Raw genomic sequence first — 21,198 nt, forward strand, 5'->3', positions numbered from 1 at the left:
ATAGGCTTTTATCAGCAGGAATGACCTTGTCAGCAGAGAGGTCTTTGTCATCTGCCAGGCTCTTGTAATCAGAACGGACCTTGTCATTAGAAACGCTTTTCTCATAACCAAAGCCCCTGTATACAGTGGAATGCATGTCATCAATAAAGCCTTTGTCATCTACCAGATTCTATTCATCAAGCGAATAATTGTCACAATACCTCTTGTCCTTAATGAGGCTCTTGTCCTCGGCAAGGCTTTTCTCCTCAATAAGGCTCTTGTCAGACTTGCCAATATTGTCAGCACTGGGGCTCTTGTCCTCGGCAAGGCTTTTCTCCTCAATAAGGCTCTTGTCAGACTTGCATTATTGTCAGCACTGGGGCTCTTGTCCTCGGCAAGGCTTTTCTCCTCAATAAGGTTCTTGTCAGACTTGCAAATATTGCCAGCACTGGGGCTCTTGTCCTCAGCAAGGCTTTTCTCCTCAATAAGGCTCTTGTCAGACTTGCCAATATTGTCAGCACTGGGGCTTTTGTCATCGGCAAGGCTTTTCTCCTCAAAAAGGCTCTTGTCAGACCTGTGATTTACCTGTGTTGATCAGCAAGAAATATTTATAGAGATGTGTATCAAATCATCCAGACATTTAATTTTCCAATAAAAGATACACATTTTGTCTATGCTCATAGTTGTCTTTGTTATACAAGAGGGCCATGGGCCTAAAAGTGCTCGCCTGAAACCCAAAGGAACTGAACTATTCTGAGAAAGAGGAGATTAGAATAATAAAAGCACTTTATGAAACATAAATATTTAATTTCTAGGCACATTTCTAATTAAAATATTTCCAACACAGAAATGAAACGTTTGTATTTGAATATTTGCTTAATGTTTAGAGGACAACTGCGATGGAACAAAACCATAAGAACAATCTTGTGATCATGTTTCATGACCATTCAACTTTACAATCATGCGACTTCTAGAATGTTTAGAAGGTTTCATTAGAGGTTTTTCAAGGGACTGAACCATGTTTGAACTCTGCTAAGATATCATAAGAGCAAATGCTCTGACCAAGTTTCATGAAGATTGGACTAAAAATATGACTTCTAGACAGATAAAAAAAATCACGATAGCCATATAAGGAAAACTGCCCCACTCCCTGGTGGCCATGTTTTCAACAGACCGGTAAACATTGTAAAATTTGGCGGAGAGCAAATGTTTGGACCAAGTTTAAAAAAAAATAGTCTAAATTTATGACTTAGGAGTGTTAACAAGCTTTTGTGGAAATATGAACTACATGAAGTTACCTAGCTTTTTACTTGCATGACCCAGTTTTGAACACTGCCGATATTCGTTCGGACAAATGTTCTGACGACGTTTCATGAAGATTGGATCATAAATAAGGTCAATAGTGTTAACAAAGGTTTCTTAAGGCATTTAAAGAAACACTGCTCGTCCCCTGGCCGCCTTGTGTTTTTAACAAATAATTTTCGGCCAAGATATCATTAGAACACATCTGACCAAATTTCATTTGATTGGACTGTAAATGTGGTTTATTAAGTCTTTAAAAGCTTACTGTCTTAATTTGCCCTCATGACCTAGTTTTTGACCTCAAGTGGCCGCCTTATAAACTCGGCCAAATAATCATTGGAATAAATGTTTTGATCAAGTTTCATTAAGATTGGAAATATATGTTGCAGACAGACGAGCACCATCTGATTATGCTCTAACTAGCTAATTAGAAAAAAAAGACGTAACAATCAAACGCTCTCAACGGGCTGTTGCATGACATTAACCATTATTTCTTATAAATTCCAACTATCTGCATTTGAGCCTCACTCTGGAAAAATGGTGCTTAATGCATGCGAGTAAAGTGTCGTCTCTGATTATTGTTTGCAGTCTGGAGCTATGCTGACCACGCATGGCATAAGACACCTTTTTGCATGACGCAGTTCATTTCAATTGCATACATAATGGAAAGATCATGCACTAATCATATTTATATGTGTAATACTATGCTTGCATTATGATTATATAAAAAACTACATATAACCATGTGAAATGTCTAACATGATCCAACTCATAGAAAACCCAACAAAATGAATTGTTGAAAAATGTATTCAATCGGCTGCCGGTCGGGCTGACTCAGATTCTACCTTGGGCTTTAGGCTCTGCAAAAAACGGGGCATAATCAATGTGCGTAAATTGTCGTCCCAGGTTAGCATGTGCAGTCCGCATAGCCGAGTCAGGAACGACGCTTTCCGCCAGAACAGAATTGTCGCTGAGAGGAGACTTTTTTGTAACGAAACATACCATAAAGGCGGAAAGTGTCGTCCCTGATTGACCTGTGCACAAAACGCTCAATCCACAAACGGACTACACATGCTAATATGGGGCGACACTAAAAAACTAAATGACCCGCGTCGTGCAAAAACCGGATCTTATGCCATATGCCACCAGCGTAGCTCTAGCCTAGCCTGCGCACCCGCTTATGACACCATGCATTTGCATTTTGAAGTGTATTAGGTCCTTCCGCGCCCAAGGCTGCGTTATGTAAGGACCCGTAGTGTGTTCATGAATAATACATGTACACAGCTATCAATACCGATGGCTATTATGTACAATATATCTAGTTATGGCTATTATTTATATTACATGTACTATATTCTATACATAGTGTAAATAGTATAATATTTATAAATATGTTATACGGTTTTAAAGTTAATCTAATGGCTTCGATCATTATTGACAATGCTAATTCAACAAATGGTTTTATTGTGTGGTTTTTATTTGGTTTGTGCTGTATTCCGCACCGAATACGCAGGCAAGGAGCGATTTAAGCTCAAATATGCTTCTACCGATGACGCTTCTCATGTTATATCTAGTTTACTCATGGAAGCAAAAGTGTATCGCGACAGAAGAACACACACTCACTAGAAGACGTGAACAATGTTTAATTTGAACGTTTCGTAACATCCATTCGATTGACTGTTAGTCGACTTCGGAAAACGTTTAAAACCGGAAGTACGTACGATACACGTGCAATGATGTTCTGGAGTGCTTCTGACGTGCGGACGTGAAATCTGAGTGCGAGAAATCGTTCCAAATTACGAACGCGCGCCATTGTGTCGAACGACGGGCGCGCACCGTACATTTCGCGCGTGCGTGGCTAAACGTGGGGCAAATATAGTGGCTTTGATGTAGTGCTTTTCAGGAATAACGACGGTATCGCTTCTCGGCCTTTTGGCTAAGATCAAAGTGTAGTATCTGTTCTTATCTTTGTGCGTTTTTTTTTCTTTTTCGTTAATATGATTGAGGTTAAATTACCTGCGATTGAGGGCAGTGCGGTAGTTGAGGAATTTCTGAACAGATCAGTAAGGCTCTTCTCTAAACACGGATTATCTGCGTATGAGACGGTGAGGGCCCTCATACAGACCGGGATCGCTCCAGAGTATATTGAGCGAAGTAACAAAGGTCAATCTAATCAGTCGGTTGAGGTAATGTTCAAATTTCGCGACTGTGTGAAAAAGTTGTCGGAATTGAATGGAATTCTAGAAGTTGGAGGAAAAACTGTGGAAGTATCGAGTTTGGGATTGAAAAGAGTATGCTGAAAATCCACTGGCTACCGGTATATTTTAATACCGGTAAGCTTAGTGAGATTTTTTCGAAATTTGGAAAGGTACTTAGAGTGACAGATGAACATTTTGATTTCGATGGTGTTCCGATTGCAACTGGGGTACGTTGCGTTTTCATTGAAATGGAGGAGGAGAAATTGAGTTGCTTACCGCATTTGCTTAATTTTGCTTGTGGTGCAAAGGCACTCATAACAATGTTCGGGCGTCCCCCCCTGTGTCTGCGGTGCCGTAATGTCGATCACGTCAGAAAGGAATGCCCAGAACAGATTTCTGGCGCCCGTTATCAAAATGTTGTAGAAAAGCAACCTTTGCTTCCGGATTCGTCAAAACATGCGCAGCAGGGAACAGTGAAGACGATGACATCTGCTACTCAACCGGCAGCGCCAAAAGCGGTGCAGCCGGAAGAGCAACAGGATAAATCAAAATCATATGTGGCTCAAACGACATCAAAAAAATCTGGGCAGCCGAAAGAGCCACAGAAAGGTAAGTCGGCAGTGCCGAACTCGGCACAGCCGAACAAACCAAAACATAGGTCCTCTTCACAGAGAAAAAAACAAATGGAAAAAGATTCTCAACCGGCAGAGCCACAAGCGGCACAGCCAGTAAAGAATCTTCCCAGGTGGAGCGAATGGAGAGAGATGGACAGGAGTCAAAGGAGGAAGGACATATGGAAACAGACATTAGAGGTGAAAGGCGAAAGGCGAAGCAGGGCGGAGGATGAAGACCCGTCACAATTGCCCAGAAAACAAGTACCGGAAGTCATCGGTCACGCCTTCTTCGCCGGAGCACACTGACTTATCTGGTATGTTAGCTGGTGATAGCTTTATGGGCTCTTTGCTGGAGACTATGTCTCCTCACTCAGAGCCCATGTAGCTTGTGTATATATATGTTTTAAAAATGCATAAAATAAAAATGAAAATAAAAAGTAAAAAAAAATATAATTCCAAAAACAAAAATTGCACTTAGTATAAATATACTTACCTTGTATATACTTACCTGTTGTGTGTTATTTTTATTATATATCGAAGACATCGAATCCTGTAAATATAAAATACTTACCTTTGCATTACTTACCCATGTGGTACTCACCTTTGTAGTTCTTCTTTGCCCATTGGTATCTAAAACAAAAAAAAATATAAATATTATTTTAATATCCATTAATGTATTTTGTAAATTACAGTGTAATAGAGTTAACAACAAAATCAAAATATCTAACTACTCTTTAATAATTAACTCCCCTTTACATATCTGTCAGTCTTGTTGCATATCTTTTGTACAAAACCAGTTTTTAAACATGTCCAAGTTAACACATTTAGTGCATTTATTTATACTGTTTGTCTTGAGTTCCCCGTGTTTCTACTGCTCAATGAGTGATACACTCAGTGAACCAATTACACGAGGTCTTATGCACGTTGGTATTGGTTTTACCAAAAATTATTTTGTAGATTTATAACGTTTATATCAGATATTGTTTTTTGGAATGTTTTTAATTTATATTCAATTTATATTATACTCTTATTACTTGTATTAGTAATTTAATACGGTTTAAATTAAACCGGAAAATAAATTGTAATTATTTGCATTTTAACGTTTATTTGATAACCGTAGATAAATCTAACTGCGCTGTACAGCGCATTGAATCGAGGCTTTTTGTTTTACAGGTACTGTCTTTCTTTAGCTCCTCATGTTTTCACTATCGATTTGAAGTCGATGTCCATGATTTTTCTTTACAGGTATTGATAGTGTATACGTATGTGTAGTGTTTTCAAAAAACTAAATATCTCATGGCTAGTTTAAAAATAGGTTCTCTGAATATAAATGGTTTGATTACAAAAGACAGACAATTATTTTAAGTAATTTCTTAAATGTTAACGCTTTTGATGTATTATGTTTACAAGAAACCCATGTTAATTAATTTCATAACTGCTTAATCAATTGAACAAGTTTTAAACCTTACTAATAAAATCGCATGGGGTTTTGGTAATGGTAGATGTAAAGGTGTAGCGATACTTGTTTTAAATCCAACTTTAAATATAGATTCGTTTCAGGCAGATATAGAAGGGAGGTTATTATATGTTGATTTACCTGTCCGTAATGTAAAATTAAGAGTAGTTAATATATATGCACCCAATATTGAAATTGAAAGAAATGAATACTTTGAAACTTTAAATACATATTTAGTCACTAGTAGATATGTTATTTTAGTTGGAGTTTTTAATTGTGTTTTAAACACTCGGTTGGATAAAATTGGGGGTAATTTGGATAGGGGATTAGTAGGGTCAAAAATGTTATCACAACTTTTAACTAAATTTAGTTTGTTTGTTGCCTAAATATATTTATATCCCAATGAAAAATGTGTTACGTGGTATAGAAAATTAGGAAGTGATGACAATTCTTATATAGGTTGTAGATTACTGAGTAGATAGATTTTACTAATGTAAGTTATTACAGAAAAATGTTGTTAATTGTACAAATATACCTTTTACTATTTCAGACCAAGATTTAATATTATTAGAATTAAACATGAATGACACTTTAACGTTTGGTAATTCATATTGGAAATTTAATAATTCTTATTAAGAAGATAGTGATTTTATTGAAACTTTTAAATATTACTAGCAAATCATGTCACGGACTGATGAGAATACTTTAGAATATTGGGAAAATATTAATTAAAGAATTTTGTATTGATTATGCTAAAAGTAAAAGAAATGAAATATATTGTGAAACTAAATAATTTAAAAATCTGTATTAATCTTCCACTGATTTAAAAGAAAAACATGATTATAAAATACAATTAAGTAAACTAGAAAGTGATTTACACAAAGGCTTTATTGTTAAAAGTAAAACAAATATACTTAATAGCAATGAGAATCCTTCCTCTAGCTTTGCAAATATTGAGCAATCTAAAGGTTTTAATAAAACTATGAGTCATATTAATTATAATGGTGTGGATTGTAAATCTTCAGAAAGTATTTTAACTACTTTTAATGATTTCTATTCAAAATTATACACATGCGAACCAATTGATAATTCCTTAAATGATGTATTTTTAAATAATGTTCCTAAAGTGTCTAATGAAGATAATGATATTTTATCACAGGATATAAATAAAGAAGACATTTTGTTAGCCTTAAGGGCATGGAAAGAAATAAATCACCAGGTACTGATGGCTTAACAGTAGAGTTTTATTTGAAATTCTTTGATTTATTTGGTAATTTGTTAAAACGTATTTATGATAAATGTTTTGAACTTGGTTACATGTCACCACCCCAAAAATTGTCTTATATCACCATGTTATGTAAAGATAAAAATTATAGTACAGATTAAAAATAGTTTTTTTCTGAGACCACTGGACGGTACAACTCCTCAAGGGCAAGAGCAACAGAGTCGCTCAGAACCTGTGCAGCTAAACTGACCTTCATGTAGTTGAAGGAAAGCAGATCAATGTGTTTTCGCGACAACTTTGGGCAGGGAGAGTACAAGTTCATCTCGCAATGTTCCTCAAATAAACGAACTAGGTGCATCCATGAAATGTCTTTATCATTCCTCCACAGCATTCTTGATTTTTTGTGGGCATGTGAGTTACTAAAATTGTTCCTTACAGTCTTCAGAAGATGTGGAACATCTGATATAAAGTAAATGTTCTGGTCACTGTTGTGTGGATTTTCCGTCTTGTATACCACAGATTCAATACCCACTCGATGCATGTTGAAAACCCTTCTATTTGGTGATGCACCGTCACAAGTGAAGAACAAGACATGTAAATTAATTTGGGATAATTGTAGTAACGCTACTGTCTTCCACAGAATGGGGTACAGAAAATCAACTGTTATGCCTGTCGTTGCAAAGCCAAACAACGGAAAACACAAGTTGCAAGACAAACTTCGCAGCATCACAACCAAAATGTATTTTGCTAGTTCTTTTTGAGTCTCATTCTTTGTTTCGCTGAATTGCATCATTTCATTGGCAACATCGCCTAGATTGCAGTATCCGATGAGCTGCCCAGTGTGTTTGTCGTACACTAAATCTTCTTTAATTTTTATCTCATCAAAGAGAAGACCGACAATATTCCTCCACTCTGTGTCATACAGGTGTCTCTTCAAAGCTTCCTCCTTCAACAAACCTAGAACATCTGCCTGGTGACCCAGTTCACTCTTCAGGAAGTGTGAATAGTCCAATAATGTCCTTGTTGATGGCAAATCCAGTTTCGCGGAGAACATCACGCTGTTTCTGACTTTTGTCGAAGGTAGAGACACCAACGAATGATCATGGGGTGCCAGCGCATCCCTCGACTGTCTTTCTTTTTGGCAAAAGACATCTGCTGTTCCCAAAACAGACGCTGTCGGCTGGTAGAAATCGGGAACGATTTTTCAAATTCAGTCTCACAACTTGCCATCAGGTCTTTCAGTTCATGATGTTCACTGCCTTCAACACTGATCCCATTTGCTGTGATGATCTTATCAAACTCCCTCCTTTGCTTCCACAACTCTGTTTGTAAATTTTTTATTTCATGTTTCTGCTCGTTTAATTTCATATTGAGTTTCTGTTTAGTCATGTCTCTATGTTTAAAGTTTGTGTGGCTGTATTTTCGGCACGAATTTAGTCTGCTTTTAACCCTATTTTTCCTGCTTTGTAATAAGTAAAAGTACTTTTTGCAGGCTGTACACTTTTTTGATGTGGACAGCATGTCACGTTTCACAGACCGAATAGTGGAATTATATCTCTCTCCACTGGCATGTGTTGCGTTGAAGTCCCCTTCCCTGTACGCCACAATTTCTGGGGAGTTGTTGCTGGACAACCCTGATCGAATTGGAACTAAATTTGAAAATTCCACCTCAGGATTTCCTATGCAGACATCAAATTTTAACAGTCTTTCCAATAACACCAGAACATAAGCAACGCGATTGATATGTTGTGGCAGTCCAGTCCATATTTGGTGAGATCTCGGAATGCATTTCCGATGCACATAAACAGAGCACGTAAAATCACTCTTAATTTCAACCGAAAGCTTGATTGCTGTCAGACTGTCATTTACGTACAACTGTAACATTTGAATTGATTGCTCTGATTCCTTTACAACGAACTGAGATGAAATATTTTGCAGTTTAAGTTCCACAGCAAAGTCGGAGAAGGTTGTCGTCTCCACCTCCATTTTTAGAAGCCCTGAACTACATTCCATCACATCAGCTTCAAGCTTATCATTGTTTGTCTCCTGGAAGGAGTCAAGCTCATATGTGGATTCTTCATCAATAGCATAACTATGATCACTTGTGAACTGAAGATTGGGTAGAAGAATCTGTTGTAGCTTTAATGTTCACCAGGGGTTCACTGGCAACATGGTTTTCTTCCTTTGGCTGTTCAGATGTTATGTAGTGGTACTTGCGTTTCACCGTAAGGGTTCCTCTTTTGCGCTTTCTAGGCATTCTAAAAAAATAAAACAAAACACATTCTAAAAATCAGTTAATAAAATGTTTACACAGTCACCATTATTTATTGAAAACATGGCTTGCCACCATAGGAAGACAATGCCAGCTTTTTCCACATTTTTCGAAACCTTAACGCAAAACCTAAACGCAAAGTGTGACGGAATTTCAGACGACCAGACAGATGGACATAAAAATGTATTTAGTAATTCTTAGTTGTATCAACATATTAATAAATTTAATTGAAATATTTATGTAAGAATTCCGATTTTTAGCTGTAATTGAATAACAATTATCTACACATTTCAGAAATTCTTAATTGAAGCATTAACGATGTGGAAACAAACTCTTGAAAATATATCAGAATAAATGTTTTTTCCAATGATAAAGAAATATGTCCTTTGCAATTTTTCAAATTTTTTACTAGGATAATATTTATTAAATTTATTTAAAAAAAAAAATGGCAAAACATTATGTGAATGAGAACGATTATATGTGTCGTGTTTTGAGAAAACTTGGCATAATGCATGTGCGTAAAGTGTCGTCCCAGATTAGCCTGTGCAGTCCGCACAGGCTAATAAGGAACGACACTTTCCGCTTTTATGACATTTTTCGTTGAAATGAAATCTCTTCTTAGCAAAAATCCAATTAAGGCGGAAGGTGTCGTCCCCGATTAGCCTGTGCAGTAACGCACTTGCATTATGCCCAGTTTTCCCAGAATACGACTCATATAATAATGAACACATATTATTTGCTGTCACATACTACAGTTTGTTCAGTGACGTAAAAAAGGATTAAATAATTATCAACCCAACAGACAATTTTAATTATCAATTAAAAAATAATTATCTAAAAATTGTAAGACCGTACACACACTGCACTGGCTGAGACAAATCATATTTTTTTATAAATATTTCACCAATTATAAGGAAAAAAAAAATTCACAATTATGAAAAACCATTTCAAAGTTAAGCGATATAACATGCATATCTGATAATTACATCTATCTCCTTTGAATTAATGTTCATCTTAGCAATTGTATGATTATTTCACACAGAAAGTTCAAAGTGTATATAAATTTAAGCTAAAACTGGAATGTATGGAAACTTTCTAAGTGTAAATTCTCAGCATAAAATAAAAGCCAAGAAAATTTCTGTAATATTAGTATGATGAGCAAGTCCTGGTGCACCTTTTTGGATCTTAACATAGAAAATAAGACATGTATATTATAGAATAACAAATTGGTAGTAGTTTCAGTACTCCTATTTGCTATTAATAAACTGAGTTTTTTCAGCATCAGATCACAAGAAAAACGACAACCAGAAGGGAAAAGACAGTAATTGGCCCAAAGAAGAATTTACTAAGTTACAAACAATCTTCCCTCAAGCCTTCTCAAACAGCTTAAAAACATCCAAACAAATGAGCTATACAATACTTTTGGAAATTCGATTGAGGCTGAAATCGCCGAACAATTAGAGATGAACAAGGAGGTTGAGAAATATTTTGAAGAGATAATTACAATCTGTCACAAAAACAACAACCTATCTTCTACGGAAGAAAGGGAACTTCTCTTCAAAACAGTTCACCGTATAAGGACTGACAAGGCAAGGAGTGATTTTGATACAATCAAGTGTAAAAGCACAAAGTGCAAAAGACATGAACAACTTCCTGCAAATTATTATAAACCAGGTTTTCCGAAGGAAAAAACTGGTTATTAGATTGGCGAATGCGGGCGGGCTGGCTGGCTGGCTGGCGGGCTGGCTGCCTGGCGGGCTGGCTGGCTGGCTGGCGGGCTGGCGGGCTGGCGGAATAAGCTTATCCGGGCCATAACTATGTCGTTCATCGTCAGATTTTAAAATCATTTGGCACATTTGTTCACCATCATTGGACGGTGTGTCGCGCGAAATAATTACGTCGATATCTCCAAGGTCAAGGTCACACTTTGAGTTCAAAGGTCAAAAATGGCATAAATGAGCTTGTCCGAGCCATAACTATGTCGTTCATCGTCAGATTTTAAAATCATTTGGCACATTTGTTCACCATCATTGGACGGTGTGTCGCGCGAAATAATTACGTCGATATCTCCAAGGTCAAGGTCACACTTTGAGTTCAAAGGTCAAAAATGGCCATAAATGAGCTTGTCCTGGCCATAACTATGTCATTCATTGTGAGATTTTAAAATCATTTGGCACATTTGTTCACCATCATGGGACGGTGTGTCCCACGAAAGAATCACGTCAATATCTCCAATGTCAAGGTCGCCACGACTAAAAATAGATTAAAAAAAAAAAAACTTACAAAGGGGGTTAATTTTTTTTGTCATTTCAAAAGTTCAGTTTGAGTTTTCTCCCTTTATCAGATTTTTTTTTCACAATGAAAACCTGGTTTTGTGACAATTTTGTCCCTTGTTTTAGAATTAATTGCTGAAGTTATTAAAGCAAGAAGGCAACTTGAAGAAAAATCATCCGCAGCAAAAGTATCTGAAATTAGTGACTCAGACAACAAAGTCCTATACTACATATCTGGTTACATTATCAAATATTTGGAAAAAAAACACTCAAAACAGAATAATAAACAACTTAACAAATTCTTCTGGTGCAGTATCCTTCACTGACAAATTTTCAGTGTGGTATGATAAAAAGAATCGAGGTGGACTCAAGAAGCCATGTGAAGACTTCTTTTGCATGATTCGTGAATTTGAGCGTGTTGTCAGGGAAAACCAATACACTGAACACAACATTGCCTCAAAAGAGGAAATTAAGGAAAAGGTCCTTGAAGCTTTCGTGATTCAACACTACCGACAAATAATTTTACTCTGAGTTTTCCTCTGAAGAGGATGTCAGTGACATGTGCTTTCTTGACACAGTTGTCTGCTCTTGTTTGCAGATTGAGGTCATGTTGGTAAAGATGTTTGCAAAATATTAAAAGCAATATGTCAAGAGACATTGCAAATATTTGAGGTGGTACGCAAACTGTAACATAGATTTAACAATAATATGCATATTCTAAGTGAAAAAAGAGCCATATTCTTACAAAATGTTTGATACAGTTGTCTGCTCTTGTTTATAGGTTGGGGTTATGTTGGTAAATAAGCATGCAAAATATGAAAGCAATATGTCAAGGGACATTGAAAATATATGGGGTAGTTTGCGAACTTTAACATAGATTTATCAATAATATATACATATTCTAAGCATAAAAGGGCAATAATTATGTCAAAATGCTTTATACAGTTGTCTGCTTTTGTTTATAGATTGGTGTCATGTTGGTAAAGAAGTATGCAAAATATAAAAGAAATATGTCAAAGGACAAAGAAAATAGTTGGGGTAGTACACACACTTTAACATGTGCACGCTAGCGGTAACGCCGACGGGATCAGGATAGCTCCATTATATATATTTCATATATAATAGTCGAGCTAATGAGTGAAAATCTCTGACCTGGCCCCACCTCAACCCCCATAATTTTTGACCCAGGGGTCAGATCAAAATTCCAAATAGTGCAGGGTCGCACATATGCTCATAGCTACCATGTAATTAAGTTTCAAGGTTCTAGTGATTATGGTGTAGCAGATAGTGGCTAGGACAGACGGACAGACTGACGGCGGAGATAACCACAATAAACCTGTTTACAGCCAACTAACGCTGCCAACAAAGCACAAGCTTTACATGTCAGGACGCGGCACTATCAATACAAACTGCATAAGGAATAACAAGACGCTAAGGGTTTGAGGGACACCAAACCTGATTATGAGTCTTCCACACCTTAAGCATCTAAAATATACTTATTTGCTTGTGTATCTGATAATAAATAATTATTATTACCTGTTTTTGCATCAAAAACCTTTGTCAATTGGCCCTCAAATTTTGCTGCAGACATTCCACTACCTGAAAAAGTTCAAATACCCAATAAAAATAAATATATAATATTAAGAAAACAAATGCATTTATGTATGTTTAGTGTATTTTTATGTATGAAAGGAAGTGATAAAGCTTAATTTAATGAAATATGCAGGCTGGCTCAATTGAATGCCTGCTGCAATGTCCATATTGTCAAAATGTTGGCCATTCCATGTTGGTGGAATGTGGCTCTGTTTAAATGATCATGCTATACGCACAAGCTTTTGTTCCGTTAGTGGCTCACAGAGGCCCTGGTGTTGAAATCCGTCTTCGTGTAGCACATTAACGCTATACGATCAACCAATATGCCTTTTGATTTCAAGTCGGAAAGTAATTTAGCCCTTATTCGGCCATAATAGGGTTGAGGATCTATTTGTAATATCCTTTTAGATAATTACCACAAGGTAAATCTTTAGAACTCATTTGTTGTTTATTTGATTTAAAAGTGATTTTGTTTATTCGCTTTGTCAGCGATGTTACTTTAAAGTTATTCTCACTTTTATCTTTTCATCAAATCATTAATTTAGCTTCATTTTGGGAAAACATGGCTTAATGCATATACATTAATTGTCATCCAAGTACCAGTGACTCTCTTTAAACGAAAAACACCATAAAATCAGAAAGTGTCGTCCTTGATAAGCGTGTGCGCATTGCACAGGCTAATCAGTGTGCACAGGCTCATCTTATTTGAAATGCATTAAGTCCCGTTTTCCCTGAAAGCAGCCAATATGTACAGATTTCAATGATAAACTGGCCAATGTCGTCGTACAAGCTGTTAAACACTAGACTGGCCATTGACGTTACACAAACTGTTAAACACTGTTGATTACATACACGGTGTTTGCAGTGTACCAGTGGTGAAGTATAAACAAGCAGATGCGGGCCGGTGGTTATCGTTCCTAGCGTAGTTAAGAGCAGACTGACTTGCAAAACTTCCTCTACTTTAGTTGCCCGCTAGCGCGAACAACTAAAATGAATGAACAAGACGGGTTTTCCTGTCTATATATTTAATGTTTTCTGACGATAGTGTGATGGGAAGTTCTGTTTTTGGCAAAAGCGTCATGGGAAAAGCTGTTCCTGATAGCGGCGATATAGCAACAGCTGTTTCTGACAATAGCATCATACCAATGGCTGATCCTAATAATTTTTCCATAGCAATTGATCTTTGTTAGAATTTCGTCATAGCAATAGTTGTTTCTGACAATAGCATCATACCAAGGGCTGTTGCGGTTGATTTCGTCATAGCAATCGATGATTCTTTGAATTTCGGCATATTAATCGATGTTTCTGACAATAGCATCATACCAATGGCTGTTTCCCTGATAATTTCGTCATATAAATCGATATTTCTTAGAACTGTGTCATAATAGTAGATGCCAATAACGTCACAGCAATGGTTGTTTCTGATAATTTCGTCATAGCAATAGCTACTTCTGATAATTTCGTTACAGGATATGCTGTTTCTCATAATGTCATCACATACATGGATTTTTTGCTGCTAATTATTTACTACGCAGACACAAGTTGTCACAGGGCTGGCTGTTTATGATAATATTGCTACATGTAGACAGGTGTCATTTGAATAGCTGTTTCTGATAATGTTGTCCATAGAAGACACGTGTCGTTGAAACTGGTTCGGATAACGCGTGTCCCGCGGAGACATGCTTCGTAACATTGGCTGTTTCTTGTAACACTGTCCCAAGGTTACACGTGTTATGGGAATAGCTATTTCTGCTAACACTGTCCCACAGTTAAATGTGTGGACGCATACTATGTGTCTTTTATTGAGCTTCATCTGGTTAATTCATATGGATCGTGCTCTGTGAAAAAGGGGTTTAATGCATGTGCGTAAAGTGCCGTCCAAGATAAGCCTGTATAGTCTAAAAAACAACAACAAAAAGTAGCAAAAATCCAGTTAAAGTAAAATCTAGCGGCCTGCACAGGCTAATCTAGGACGACACTTTACGCACATGCGTTAACCCTTACAATGCGGGAACCAAATTTTTAAGGCCTTTGCAAACAGTTTGGATCCAGATGATACGCCACAGAACGTGGCGTCTCATCCGAATCCAAACTGTTTGCTATTCTGATAGTATTTTTGGAAAAAAAAATCAAAGAAAATGCTAATTTTATAAATTCAGCAGACGACATTTTAACAGACGACAAACTTCCCAGCATGCAAAGGGTTAAACGCCGTTTGTACAGAGCACGTCTTATATTACCAATGTCTCTTATACCAAACTGGCTGCTTAAATAAATATAAGACTACTGATATAACTATTTCTTGCCTAACGATTTGTAAGTCAAAGTTTGAAAAGTGTATTGTTCTTCTTATTTCTGCAATATACAAATTACATTGAACAGTCTTCGTCTCGTAATAGATGACTTACACTTCTTGGCGCTTTTGCAAATTTCAGTTTTAACGATCATGCGAATGTAAGTGAGCATATTGACTAATTGAATAGGCCGAAACGATATTTGTTTTGTTATACATTTCAAAAAAGTGTATGTAAGCCGACTAAATTCTGTTTACGCAATTTTCAACGATTACAAAAGTAGCGAATATTATCTCAGATTTATTTATAATTTTATTGAATATTATAAATTTATTTAAAAATATCGAAACCCGGTACTAGACTGCAAACAACAACAACACAACAACACCAACTTATAAATTATCGAAAACCGGTACCAGACAGCAAAAAACAACAACAACAACGTATAGTCGGTTCCTCAAATGTAGAGTTGGTCAGATTAGTTGGAACTAACACCTTTTGTTTATGCCTCATGGTTAAATTTGATAGTCGCGTTACGTATTTATTAACGTTATTTCCCCATAAAGCAAGGCTACAGAAAAATCGAAAGTTTCCATTTGAACGCATTTATTTTCCGTAATATGAATTTTTACTGTTTTGAGCACCGCTCGTAAATTACAGCGTTTTGTCGAGATGTCGATCCTGTTCACGAATTTCCGCTTACGTGGCGCCCATGCTGAATGCTATTTAACAATTAATGCTTATTTACAAACACATTTTTATACATAATTACTGTCGAAAGCTTTATTTTTTAATGGTTTGTTGCATAATTAAATCTGAAATGCAAAAAAATCAATAATCAAATAAAACGCCACTTTTATAAAGTACGTTATATTCTTTAGAATTCATTAAAACATTACCGTGAAATGGAAATTTAATTTAGTTTAAACATATTTATTTTTATGGCATGTACAATATATACAGATGTTACACATTATAAGCAGAAAAGGATTGAAACGAAAGAAGCAAGTTCTTATATAGTTTCTCTCCTTAGAATTAATATTTACACATGGAAGTGGCACTGTTTAAAGACTACACATTTCATGATATATGCCGGTAGTAACAAGACGGGATATAAACATTTAAAAAAGTGAGGTGATCAAGGTAGGATGAAGGATTTTGGTTGTGGGTCAATGTCAAATGAATGCAACGTCGAGTCGGGATCGGATTGTTATATGAAACGCTTAGATTCGGTGATGTATTGTTGGACACAAAGGAAGATTGTAGAGTTATCATCATCGTTTAGGGATGTTGCCAAAGAGGAGCGTATCAAGGTCTACAGGACTTATAATTCTTAAGACATCGTTCGTTAACTTTGTCCGTATTACGCTATAATAAGAACATGTGAAGAAGAAGTGGAAGTTAGACTCAATATCTCCACAGCCAGTGCTCCAGCCAGCTTTTCAAAATAGAGGGGAGCTTCCCCCAAAAGGGCACATTTCACACGTAATTTTGGAAAATAGGGCATTTGGTTATAAATATACTTAAGTATATACTTTGGTTATACTATATACTTATTAATTGTAAACACTAGTGCATTGGATGACTTCACCAATTGTATGCTGTTCCTTATTTTGTGTAATGAAATTACAATGAATATATTACTATCTACATTGGCGCTAAGGAAAACAACTTAGTTGCCAATTTCCAAACCAACTTGGGCTAGCATCCGACTACACGCATTAGAGATATGTAGATATCATATTTCTTTCCGGTGTGTGTGTGTTTGTGGGGGGGGGGGGGGGGGGGGATTTTGATGTTTTTTTATCATGTATCATCATTGAACTGCATGTTAATCTTCCAGGTTCCAGTTTCTGCATCAGTGGCCTTTTAAAATAAAATGAAATGAAGAAAACATGAAATAAATTCAAGGGTTTCACTGGGTCAAAAAAACGTTGTGACTGTCACTACTTAAATTCGTTGCTTTAAATAACTTTGAGCCAATGTTTGTCCACAATAATAATATTAATTAAAACAAAAATCTATATTGACAAATTTAAAGTCTAAACAATGATCAATGTCATCCAGTCTGGAGATTAAAATGAAACATTGTTATTGTTAATAATACTGGTCGTGTACGTAATTCCAGCCACTTTTGGGACTATTTTAACAAAATCTTTTGTTTTAGGCAACTGGTTTAAACTAAACTTCACATATATGATCCTGGGTTCAAAACTCACCTAGCATGAAAATTTCAATAGAATTAGATCAGTGTAGCTATGTTACTTTTATGAACAGAAATTAATGACATATAAACTATCAATTTTTGTAGGGTATTTGTACCTAAAAAATCGGCCACTTTTCAGTTTAATCTGCAGGTACAATTACAGAGCAATATCTTTAAACGAATGTTCTAATTTTAAGAGTATTAAAGTTAATAAAGGTTTACACAAACACAATTTTTGACTTGAAACTTATAAAATATGCGACATTATATACCAGTTACTCCCCCTACCTATTTTAATAAATATTCAAAGGCCTGCACGGTTAATGGGGAACTGCAAATTGATAAAAAATATTTATTTTCAATAGTTTTAATCAATTTTTTTTAACATAGCTAAGAAAGTAAAAACAATATGTTTAAAAAGTTGACTTCAGTGTCGATTTTTAGTAAACGCTTATATTTAATTTTACAACATGTAAACTATTAATATTCAAATCAAGGGAGGTAATTCAAATATTAAAAGTTTATATTGAGGTCCTGATTTTTTTGTTTTAAATGTATGTTTTTATACAATTAATAAAAAATACCTTAATTAAAGTTTATCAGATAGAAATAATAATAATTTTATCAAATATATTTGTTTCTTATATGAATATAATTTTTGCAACGGATAATGACGTTACTTTTCCCATGAGAGAAATATCTTGTGTTATGGTTGAGACATTGTCATGCAAACGTTTACAGTGATATGCTTCTTTAATATGCAAATTGTTGAGATTAGGGTTGGTTTTCAAGTTGATTGTTCTAAAAATAATCAAAACATGTGTGTTTAGATCATGAAAATGATTAAACACAGGTGGCCGATTTTTTACGTACAGGCCGGAATTACGTACACGACCAGTAGGATATATTTATTTCACAACACATTATATCAACTAATGTCAACTACGTTGACAGTTTTGTTAGGTCGCGAAAATATATGACAATATCAACATTACATTTTATTTGCAGAGTGATAAATCCTCCTTCCAAGCAAGTTCTTTATTTCATAATTTGTTGAAATAACAACTGTCTGTCCCTATTCATGTTAAAATTCATCATTATTGAAGAGATTTCTTCGAAGATTGAAGAGCCTATTAGGTGCCGTAGCCTAGTGGTTAAGGCGATAGACTAGACATCTTTTGGGATATTCCTGCGCAGGTTCGAACCCTGCCGACGACGTATACTTTTTTTGCGACGCGTTTTATTTATTTTCTAACGTAATTTGATTTAATATGGCATATACGCTATATTTATTGTTAAATATGTTGCAATTTTTATGCACATTCTTCAATTATTAAAATTAAAACAACGTTATGGCGAAATTGGGTGATTTACTGTTGAAATTATGAACCATGCATGTTGCATTTTTATTTTTATTTCAAAAAGTAAACGGTAAATCTGTCTATTTCTTGGTATTTTTGCTGTATATAGTGTTTCTATAAAAACTAAGTTTAAAATATGACTTAAATGATACTATTTTGAATTTTATGACACTTTGCTTTTAACCGACCCAATTTTTACTTGGCTGAAATCACTTACATTTCATGACGCTCTTCCATAGATAAAAAATTGTAAAAAATAAATGTCTGTACAAGAATACTTATTACTTCTTGTTTAAACTTTAAACACCTTTACAGCATCTGTACACACCAACTGCATGCCCATATTTGGAAATTTGAATGAATTATGGAACTTTTATATACCCCAGGGGTGAAAATAAATTGGACAAAAGCCGAGCGTGGGGGTGGTTTTGAAAAAATTGGTATATTTTTTTTTTTAAAGCATGGAAAGCCTACCTACAAATTTGCATGTAGTTCAGTGAAATGATGCTGATTAAGAAAATAATTAATTAGATTATATTTGGATATGTGCCCATTAGAGGTGCGCTACCTTAAGATTAAAGTCTCCGGTTGTTATAATATCGGATATACCAGTTTCGATTGCCAAACCGATGGAGTCATCAATTAACTTAGTGTATGTTGCATCCGCGTTTGGTGGTCTATAAAATAACCCAAAAAAGAACATTCCTTTTACTCTTAAAGTGTAGTTCAATTCAAATAGTTTCTAATGCAGTAAGTTCAAGATCCAGTCTACGTTCGTTGTATATAAAATCTTTAACATATAGCATTTCCCCACCGAGGCTGTCCTGTGTTCGATCTTTACGTTCCGGTGTTTGGTATGAGGGGATAAGAAGTTCGTCAGTTACGATTGAATTATTAAGCCAAGTCTCGGAAAAAGATAATAAATCAAAACACGAGAGCTCTGCTGTGAGGATGTCCATCTTGTGCCGTATACTTTGTACATTATACTGAATAAAAGAAAAGCTGTTTTGTAGTGATAATATATCAGTAAAATTATTGGACGCCGTGACAGAGGATTCAGAAGAAAAAGTTGATAACGGACCTGGGTTTAATTCGATGTCTCCAGAAAGCAACATTAATAATGTCAGCCATGTGACTAACATGACTATAAGAAATATCTAAAATATTATTTTTAAGAAATAAGATTTGGCAATCAAGTGTTTTCCAACTTTCATGCGCGTGTATAGTCGTTTAATGTAGCGGGACAGTTGGGATTGACTTTTGATTATATTAAGTGTCGATATAAGAGCAGTTTCATTGTTGTAAAGTGAGAGCAGAAAAAACAGATTTAGGAATATAAAAAACAATCCGATCGCTTTGTATCTTGGTAAGATGTTATCGGTATCCATCTTTAAACATTTGAAAAATTAGGTACTGTACGTTATATTTTCGAGTAATAATAGACCAGAAGACTGCAACGAATCCTTTATCCTGTACATAGTCAAAGAAAAAGAAAAAGAAAATAAAAAAAGACATAGGGAACAATATCAAAATGTATGAATTCATTTTATGAGTAAAGGTCACTTCAATAATCTTTAAGTGCTTAGTACATTTTAAACAATTGGTTATTTTGGTGATCGGTTTTCGTGGGCCAAAGACGAAGTGATGCATTCGACAGAGATAACAACCTATTATAAGTTACACATATATTCTGACGATCACAATTTAAGTTAAACCGTGAGAATTAGGTTTGCACGTTAAACTTGTAATAGTGTGAACGCAATTTAAGGAAATGTTCACGTGAAGAAAAAAAGAGGCTGCTAGATATACTAAATTTGGAAAACTGTCAAAAGTATTACTACCAAGAATTAAAAAATAATACGGAATACATGTTAAGCATTAAGCTTAATCGTTAGATATATATATATATATGAACTTTTACATTATTAATACTTATTTAAGTACACAGTTGTTCAAGCACACTAAAAAGCAAAAAAGCATAGCAAATTGGCTCAATCAATATTAGTACATTGTTTACAAAATACAATATGATTATAACTTAAGGATCAAGTATTACGTACACGTTAGGACTGCACACATAAGAGAGAACGACTATCGTTGTATAAGGATTCTGATAATATAGTCAAAATACTACTGCAATGCAAACTTTAACAAATGTATGTTAAGCATTAAGTTTAACCCTTAGACATATATTGAAATTTTAATAATTAATACTTATTTAAGTACACAGTTGCTCACGTAAGAACGTGCGATTTAGATTTGACATGTTAAGTTTTCAATTGTTTAAGAGAAATTTACAGGAATGTTTACGTGTTAAAAGAGAGCTTGCTAGATATATTTATTCCGAAATGTAAAATACTGTCAAAAGTACTACAGTCCACTCTCGTTATCTCGACATCGGATATCTCGATATATTCGATATGGC

General features: G+C 35.2%; 1 protein-coding gene, 1 long non-coding RNA gene and 1 pseudogene across 2 annotated transcripts in view; 2 read left to right on the forward strand and 1 right to left on the reverse strand.

Moving 5' to 3' along the window:
* Positions 1–21,198, forward strand: part of LOC127840835 (DNA-directed RNA polymerase II subunit RPB2) — a 144,966-nt gene that overhangs the window by 63,589 nt on the left and 60,179 nt on the right. The window lies entirely within an intron of this gene.
* LOC127840864 (uncharacterized) overlaps positions 1–21,198 on the reverse strand; it is an 82,758-nt gene that overhangs the window by 1,711 nt on the left and 59,849 nt on the right. The gene's annotated exons all lie outside the window — the stretch shown is intronic.
* Positions 3,198–3,331, forward strand: LOC127843287 (U2 spliceosomal RNA; annotated as a pseudogene).

This window comes from Dreissena polymorpha, chromosome 8 (assembly GCF_020536995.1).
Source record: "Dreissena polymorpha isolate Duluth1 chromosome 8, UMN_Dpol_1.0, whole genome shotgun sequence".
NCBI lineage: Eukaryota > Metazoa > Mollusca > Bivalvia > Myida > Dreissenidae > Dreissena > Dreissena polymorpha.